This window comes from Cornus florida, unplaced genomic scaffold, assembly GCF_030987335.1.
Source record: "Cornus florida cultivar Cherokee Brave unplaced genomic scaffold, ASM3098733v1 CherokeeBrave_3.0.0_Hap2_Chr04, whole genome shotgun sequence".
Lineage (NCBI taxonomy): Eukaryota > Viridiplantae > Streptophyta > Magnoliopsida > Cornales > Cornaceae > Cornus > Cornus florida.
The window spans coordinates 102,421,504-102,429,884 of NW_026775574.1; the positions used below are offsets into that span (position 1 = coordinate 102,421,504).

The 8,381-nt window shown below is 33.8% G+C and overlaps 1 pseudogene; it reads right to left on the reverse strand.

Annotated features, from left to right (window-relative positions):
* Positions 1–1,825: 1,825 nt before the first annotated feature.
* Positions 1,826–5,731, reverse strand: LOC132302384 (E3 ubiquitin-protein ligase BOI-like; annotated as a pseudogene).
* Positions 5,732–8,381: the final 2,650 nt, after the last annotated feature.

Genomic DNA, 8,381 nt, shown 5'->3' on the forward strand with positions numbered 1-8,381 from the left:
ATTATGGGGTATAATTTTTTGAAAATTGTATTGGAGACAATTTCAAAATTTTGTATAATTTATAGGCATATATAAAAATAAAAATTAAAAATTAAAAAGTCAGTGGGTTTGGATGCCCCCGCTGGACTGTACGTAACACCATTTTAGAAAGTCGGACACCAGCAAATTTTTAACAAATGAGTAACAATTTCGGACTCTATAAAAAAATATTTTTAAATTCAAAAAGTTAAAAAATAATAATAAAAAAATCGCCCCATAAGTGTATCACTTGAATGCATCTAACACTACTTGGGCTTCCAATCCAAGTGTGTGCTGTGTATATATATATATACGGTTTATATTATTATTGAAATGGACAATCTCGCTAGTAGAGTTTAATTTATCACAATAATGATGAGGACATTCTAGCCCATTCATTTGTTTGTAGCGTCACCATATATATAATTACTAAGGCACTAATTAACGAGCATCCCCACTCACCATTGTTAAAGCTAAGATAAGCATGCGTGGGGCTGTGGTTGCAACATGTCATGGATAATCTAAAAAAAATGTAATTTTTTGGTTAATTTTTCTGTAATGACAAATTAATTGTATCTCTCGTTAGGACCACTATTCCATTAGTGGGCTGATTCAGAGCACCGATAGAAAGGAAAATGTCAATTTTTATTTGTTTTTAGTTATAACTAAAAGGGAATTAAAAACACTTTTCTCGTACCATTTGCAAGGGAAGATATTCTGACCACTTTGGGGACCAATATGTCTTTATAAAATCAGCATATTTGGGATCCGCAATATCAATAGAATATAAAGGAGGTGCAACATGTGATGATGACCTTAGTTCCAAGTCGGTTAAAGAGAAAAAAGTGAGAAAGAGAAGTTAGGGTTTTCCATTCAAAAAGTGAATGAATTTAGTACACCTTTCCCAATTTCTAGCTTGTTGCCTTGTCTAAGAGGGAATGGAAAAGGAGTTAGGGTTTTCAAAACCTACTCAATCAGAGGAGAATGGAAAGGGAGTTTGGGTTTTCAAAACCTAATCAATTAGAGGAGAATGGAAAGATAATTTTATTGGAAATTTCTTTCCGACTCCATTCATTCCATGGTTTCATTATGTAGGAAAAAACAAATTTGAATGGAAAATAGAGAAGAATGAATGGATGAGGCATCATAGGGAAGAAATTAGGAGAGCAGGAAAAATAAAATTTTATATTATTTTTACCATTATATCCATTAATATCTATAATATTGTAAAAACTGTATAATTTAATTCGTAGCCCACTTTTCTTCCCTCCTATGAAAATTTGTATCTTATCTTTCCTTGTATCATCGGTACCGAACAAAGAAAATTTCTTCTTTCCTTCCAATTTTCTTTCCACACCTCTTCCTATTTCCTTCCTTCTTACGGAACAAAGCAAAGCATAAATGTCCACTCTGATGATCACTCCTCCCTCTCCTCTTTTCTCTTCCACACCAAGGTATTTAAATGTTGTCCACAGCTTATGACCAAATCAAGCCCTAATCAGAGGATTCGGACATCATTTTAGAAACTCACCATCATATATTTTATGTTTCAATCACCAAATGATCTGAAACTAATTGTGTATCTATCTCTCTCTCTCTATATATATCAATGTATAAAGCAAAAACATCATTTAACAAGCCAATAAGGCAAAGGAGAAAAATAGACCCCTTTCATATCATCAAGTTGAAATTATTATTCAGTTCACTATTCATAATTCTAGTGAAAATGATGCCACTTTATATAATTCCTCTACAAGGAGGTAATGACGATGGCAAGTGTTCACAGAGACACACACATATATACCTTTCATGTCATGTATACTTCTACACTTGCAGTCTTCATTGCCTGGCAGAGAGGACATACATTAATAAACCCTTCACAATTCTTACACAAACACAAGTGTCTACAGGGCAATAACAAGACAGACACTTCTTTACCCTTGCAGGCTCTGAAATTCAACTGCTTCGTTGTGAAAACTAGATTTGCAGAAGTGCCAGCTAAGCCTTGATGGTTCTGGTTAGTGTGAGAGACTGCATCGTCTACCTCGCTGTCCCCACATCCTTCTCTCCCTTGCATGGCACTTTGCGCAATGACATGCTGCAGATTGCTTTTAAGGACATTGACTATTGACTCGTTATATTTTGCTCTGGAGTGCCAGGTCCGAGCTTCCATGGCAACCTGCTTTATTCTCTCCCCTAATTCCTTGTTCTTGCAGTTTATTTTCTCCATTTCAACTTCTTTCTCGAGTAACTTCTTGCCGACTCCTTTTTCCAAGACATTCAAGAAAGAAGCAGTATGTCTTTGCTTCAGGTCTCTTAAACCCTTCAAGATGGTTTCCTCCTGCTTGAGAAAGACCAAACGAGACATCACATGAGCAAACAACAGATACAAGGTTTCACAAACTAAATACCGCAGTATAAAGTTATATTTACATATCCATGATGTCAAGTTTTAATCCCCAATCTTTTTATATTCAAACTTTCTACCCTAGTACCTTTTTTTTTTTCCCCGGCTTTCTTCTCTATACCATTGTTGAACCTTTAACAATAACCTGGGGTTCTCTTGAACCCTTGACCTTAACCTGGGCTTAGAAGTTAAGACACAAAGCCAACAAGACAAAGGTAGACGACCAGTTCTACCCAAGTACTTCATTGAAGCTCCACTTGTGTCCTACGCAGATACAATCCAAATATCCATGGAGTGATAGCAACAAGTTTGCTTATAGAAAATAAAAGCAATGAACTTTCATAATTCATGTTTACTTCTTGGATAAAAAAAGTTATAACATAAAGTGCATTACCAGTGTATATCCCATCTTTAAATGCAAATTTGCACCACATCAAGCAAACCATTATCAGTTATCGCTAACAAAACTCCCTTAAGGAGTTAGAAGTGACCCAGATTTATCTTGCTCAATCGATACACTGAGAAAATTACTTTGTTTTTTGGGGGTAAGTAATAAATTCAATTTTAAATCTCATATGAATGAGGTTGGCCATGTGTACTCTCTTTTTCTGTTCTTTTCTATTACAAGTCATCTCACATATTATATTTAACAATTTAAAATTAATTATAATAACTTCATCCCAATTTAATTTTGATCGCTCTTTCTGTCTCCTACCTTTTATACAAACTAGTCTTAGACAGTAAACCATTAGCCAAAAGTAACTAAAATTTTACATCCTTGAATGACGCATGGCATCATGTTAACCATTGAAAATAGAGCACTAAAAAAATATAGGTTTGGTTATCTTCATCTTTTCGCTGCTTCAACCTCGCTATTTGGAACTAGAGAACAACTTGAGCTTCCTAGCATCGTCAATGTCAAGCATGTCCAATAGAGACTCTAGAGAGGTTGAAGCGTCCGTGTCCGTGTCCGTGTCCGTGTTATGTCATATCGTGTCATGTCGACATGGACACTCTCGCCAGTGCCAGCGAGCCCAGGTAACACAGCTCACAGGTGTCCACCACTCTCCCATATGCACGTGTTCTCACATGCACTGCTCAAGTTCGCACACTTCCGGTTGGGCATTGACTTTAATACCATCTGTTAGGACCCACTACCATAGTCAACAAATTGTCTGTTTTGGGTTCCCTTCGCGGCTTTAAAATACATTGTCGGTGTCATCAATCAACTTCAAGATGTCTCACAAAACTATATTTGTTTGTTGATATCCATCACAAGACACAAATCCTAAGTTACTTTATTTTAAAATGCAAATGTAAGAATTTGAATAGCAGATGTTGAAAACATAATGCAAGTTTATTTATAAAACCAGTTTACCTGAACTCTGATATACTGATCAAATTCTTCCTTCTGCTGATCAATCTCAATTTTAAGACTATCACTGAAGGAAAAAGTATCAGGGATGGCAGCTTCAATGCTGTCACCAGCAGAACTAACGGAAGAGTTGCGCTCATCTTCCTCATATGAAAGTCTTAGCCCAGTAGATATAGGATTCGGATTCAAAATGTTTCCAGTGTGACCAGTTTCATCTTGACAAAAGTTATTGTTCAAGGATATCTAAATCTTTTGCTGCCTAGAAATGGGTTCTAGCTTTCGGGCTCTTTTAATTGAACGGTTTATAGCAGTTGCACTTTCATTGCCCTTGTAATGCAAGGGATTGACACTACAACCAATTGGAACTGTAGCATGGAAAGCAAAATTGCTTTTATAAAAAAAGTATAAGGCCCACCATAAAAGCACTATAAGATCAAGAAAATAATGCGAAAGTGACAATAATCGAATAACAAAGAGAGAAAAAGGGGCATGATTTGTAAATAGTACACAATTAACACAAGTCACACACAGTTAGGAAACAGGCGTACTGGAAGTACAACATGCTTTGCTACAAATACTTAATGGCCTAGAATGTGGTCAGGGGTTCTTTCCTTTAGCACCACCAGTTAAGTGTCAAGAACTCATGCGAGATAAAACAAACCACAAATATGTAGAATATGCCATGTCTTTAAGAATGTGATAACTTATGGAGCTCTTAAATTCCTAAAATTTTATATTTCTTTGAGCACATTGTGCAAGACACTTGTGCATCCTTGCTATAATTAAACCTACACAAGACTGCTTATTATGCCTGGCATGGATGATAATCATAAAATATTTGAGCCTTGATGTAAACAAAAAGCTTTTTCCTAGTTAGATTGGAAAGGCTACAGGGAGAAGGAATGGGGAAGGAGACACAAGCCACGAGAAAACTTTAGGAATCCCCAAGCGTGGGATGAGAGTGTTTCCTGGTCGATATCTGTCATATACTGCTTGTGAGAGGAGAATGTCAATTCACAAACCTAACCTAACAAAACACCAATGCAACTGTAATTTGAACCTGAGATTCACTTGGTGTTAAAAATTACCACTACAACTGACCATAATCAATAATCTACATCCCCATCCATCCACTCATAAAAGACAAATGAAATGCTACAAACTTACCTCATTAAAATCACATGCTTTTGACAACATTGAAATGGTTACACGTATTTTAAAAGTCATAATCACCCTAAGCCTACCCCAAACCAAAAAACCCTATTTTGTTGCCATCCTCTATTAGACACACTCTATTGCCATCCCCAATTAGATAGAGAGTGCATCAAGTCATAGCTCGTAATTGAAAATTTGGAAGAGAGTATGTTGCATTATTCAATCGTAGATCTGTACAAGTTACAACACTATTTATATGCCCTAAAAGACTAAAGTAAAAGACCAAATATTTCTCTAACACCCCAACCACCCTCAAACTCATGATGTGACAATGAGAAGCATCGAGAGTTTGTCCTCACATGTGAAGGATTGAGTGTCCAATTTGGGTTTCATGTATCAAACACATATCCTATAGTATACCCATGTCGTGTCATATTGACAGGGGTACGTGGATAAATATATGAGATTCAATGTAAGTTGTAACACGACTTAGCACTAATAAGACAAGTTCAGAAAAATGCACATATTATGACCCTCAAAAAATGGGAAACAAACCCAGCATGTAAATGAAGTAATATATAGAAGCTAAACATAGGAAAAAAGAACATGATAAAATTATAAATTTAAGAGAGTTCACAAATAAACAATAAATCACTACGAAACTCACATTCTCCAAATAACTGCAGCTGAGGCAATGTATTAGTATCATACTGTAAGCGGTTCTCCTCCAAGAAAATAGGAAATGTAGGATTGCAGTTATCAACTCCTCCAAACATATTCGTGATATCTTAATTTCACATACCCTGAAATAGACATAAGATCAACTTGAGGACTTTATTGCTAAAAGCCACATAATTGACAATTCCAGGAATATTAGACAAAATATATATATGAGAATCTGATCTGCCTTACATCCTAATGTTACTGATTAATTATATGAGTACATCAAAACCAAATTAAATATATAAAAAATAATAATAATAATAATCAAAAAATAATGCTATATGATCATCTGATCCGTTTAGCACTTAACAGTTGTCTGGAAGAGGATGATCACAATGAAAGATGGTATTCAAGCAAAGTTGAAGAGAGAGAGAGCATATAAACCTAATACTAAGAAAAATTGCTAATAAGAATAAAGCCTAGTAGTGAGAGTGTGAGCACCTGATAATGTCTCAAGTGGGATTTCTCACAAGAACCCTTTTTTGGGTTTCTTGAGTTTTGCTAGTTTTTATAAGAGTTGTTTAGTGGGTTTTATTTATTTATTTATTATTATTATTATTTTTAAAGTAATAAAATGTAAATTTACCCAAAAAGAATAAAACCCGTATTCTTATTATTGAAAAAAAAAAAAAAAAACCTTCCGTATTCTTTAAATCAAATCATAACCAAATACATAGTAAAGCAAAAGAAATTTTCCAAAAGAAAAAAATAAAAAGAAAAACCAGAAACGTAAGAGTTTATTATCTTGAAAATTTGATATACATCATGTAAATATACAAACCGTCTTCCAACAAACTAGATATAGATTAAAATATAGAGAGAGATCAATAAACAAATTGCTCCAATAAAGATAAAGCAAATAGTAATATGAGATAAATCATTTGAATCATCAATCAATCTGTCTCTCGGTATATATACAATTACATATATGTTATTACGAGGATAAATGATAAACAGTACCTCGAAATGCTGAAATTTTAGAGAGAGAAACGGAAAGGTTGAGTGTGGTTTCTAAAAGAGTGAGATCGATTCCTTAGAGAAATAGAAAAGATCTGGCGCATAGCAGTAGTTGGAGATGCTTCGGTTACGAAAACCGATTCCATTTGTTGGTGGTGGTGTGTGGGGAGGAGCCTCCAACAAATAAATCTCTGTGTCTGTGTGGCAGCTTTATTTTCGTTTTCCCACCGTAATTTGATTTCTTTATTTCGGTTACTGATGCTGTGAAATGGGAATTGACCATTCTAGCCTTATCCTTCAATTTTCCGTTCATTCCATCTCATTTGTTAATTAGGGCATTGTGGTATTTACATTTAGCTGAACTTTGAAACAATAGATTAAAAATGCAATTGAGGATTGTTTTGAAAAGCCAAAAACAACATATGTTTTTTTCGGAACACGATATTTTGTAGTCCAAATTAGGTCGAATGAGTTAGGTGTGAATGCATTAGTCAAAATTGAAAATTCACAATTTTGAAGTACAACACTAAATAAATTACTCACAGATCAACAAAAATTACAAATAAATGAGTTGAGCTTTTTAAATTAGAATTATAAATTGAGTAAAATGATCAAATTAATTTTTTTTTGGTTAAGAGAGAAAGCTTACCTCAAGTGGTATCTAATACTCTAGCCAATGCACATATATACCAAGCTTGTGTCATCCCGAATCAAATCTCATAAATAACTCAAAACTTAACTTGGTTCGGTGCATTTACAGCCCTCAATATGGTAGCTCAAATCACCAACGCTCTTCATCTTTCCTTTATCTATTATACATAGCACTTCTCCTTTCATAATTGCATCTATTTTACTTATGTTCGGTCTTCTTTATTAAAAATTTTTATTTTTATTTTTTGATAAAGTACAACAACACCCTTTAGGTTTGTCAAAAGGACACTTAAATGAAAGTTACCGTTTTTGGGACAATGACACCCCCTTAAAAAAATTCCGTCCAAACAATATCTTAAATCATATGAAAAGACAAAATTGCCCCTTACTATTAAATTTAAATTTATTGCAAAATATCAAACATGTTAAAATGACACAATTGTCCCTAAAAGTTTAGCGCCACTTGGCGCAAAATTAATATCCTGTGAATTTCCCAGAATGAAATTAATATATATATTTTTTTAACAAATGGTGATTATCAATTTTGTTATTACCATAAAAACATAATGGAAAATAACTAAATAACTAAAATAGTGAATCCAGTGTGGGCTACGCAGCCAAGTAACACCCGATAGCATCAATTAGCTCTCAAAAGACTTCATTTAGAGATTGGATAACCCGTTCAGATATAAGTAGCACCGATAGAAACCCTTTTAGATTGGTCAAACTTTCTTCTTTTTGTAAGAAATTGAAAATTTATTAAAGCAAAAGAAATATACACTTTTGTTATTTTGAGAAATTGTGGGTTATCAATTTTGTTATATATTTTGATAAATTGTGGCAGAATGAAAACAAATGGTTTTTTTTTTTTTTCATTTTACCAAAATATTTGTTATTAATTCAGGCATGGGTACTTTTGTCCAATTTTTTAATATTATATCCTTAGTACTGTGGTTGCTTGTTCATATGGAATAGTTTCGTCTAATTTATTAATCTGTAAAGTTAAAAAGGTTAACTAAATGGCGAAAGGATAATTTGGTTATTTTTTCATATAAGTTAGTTTCGAGGGGTGTCTTTTGAGTTTTTAATTTTTTT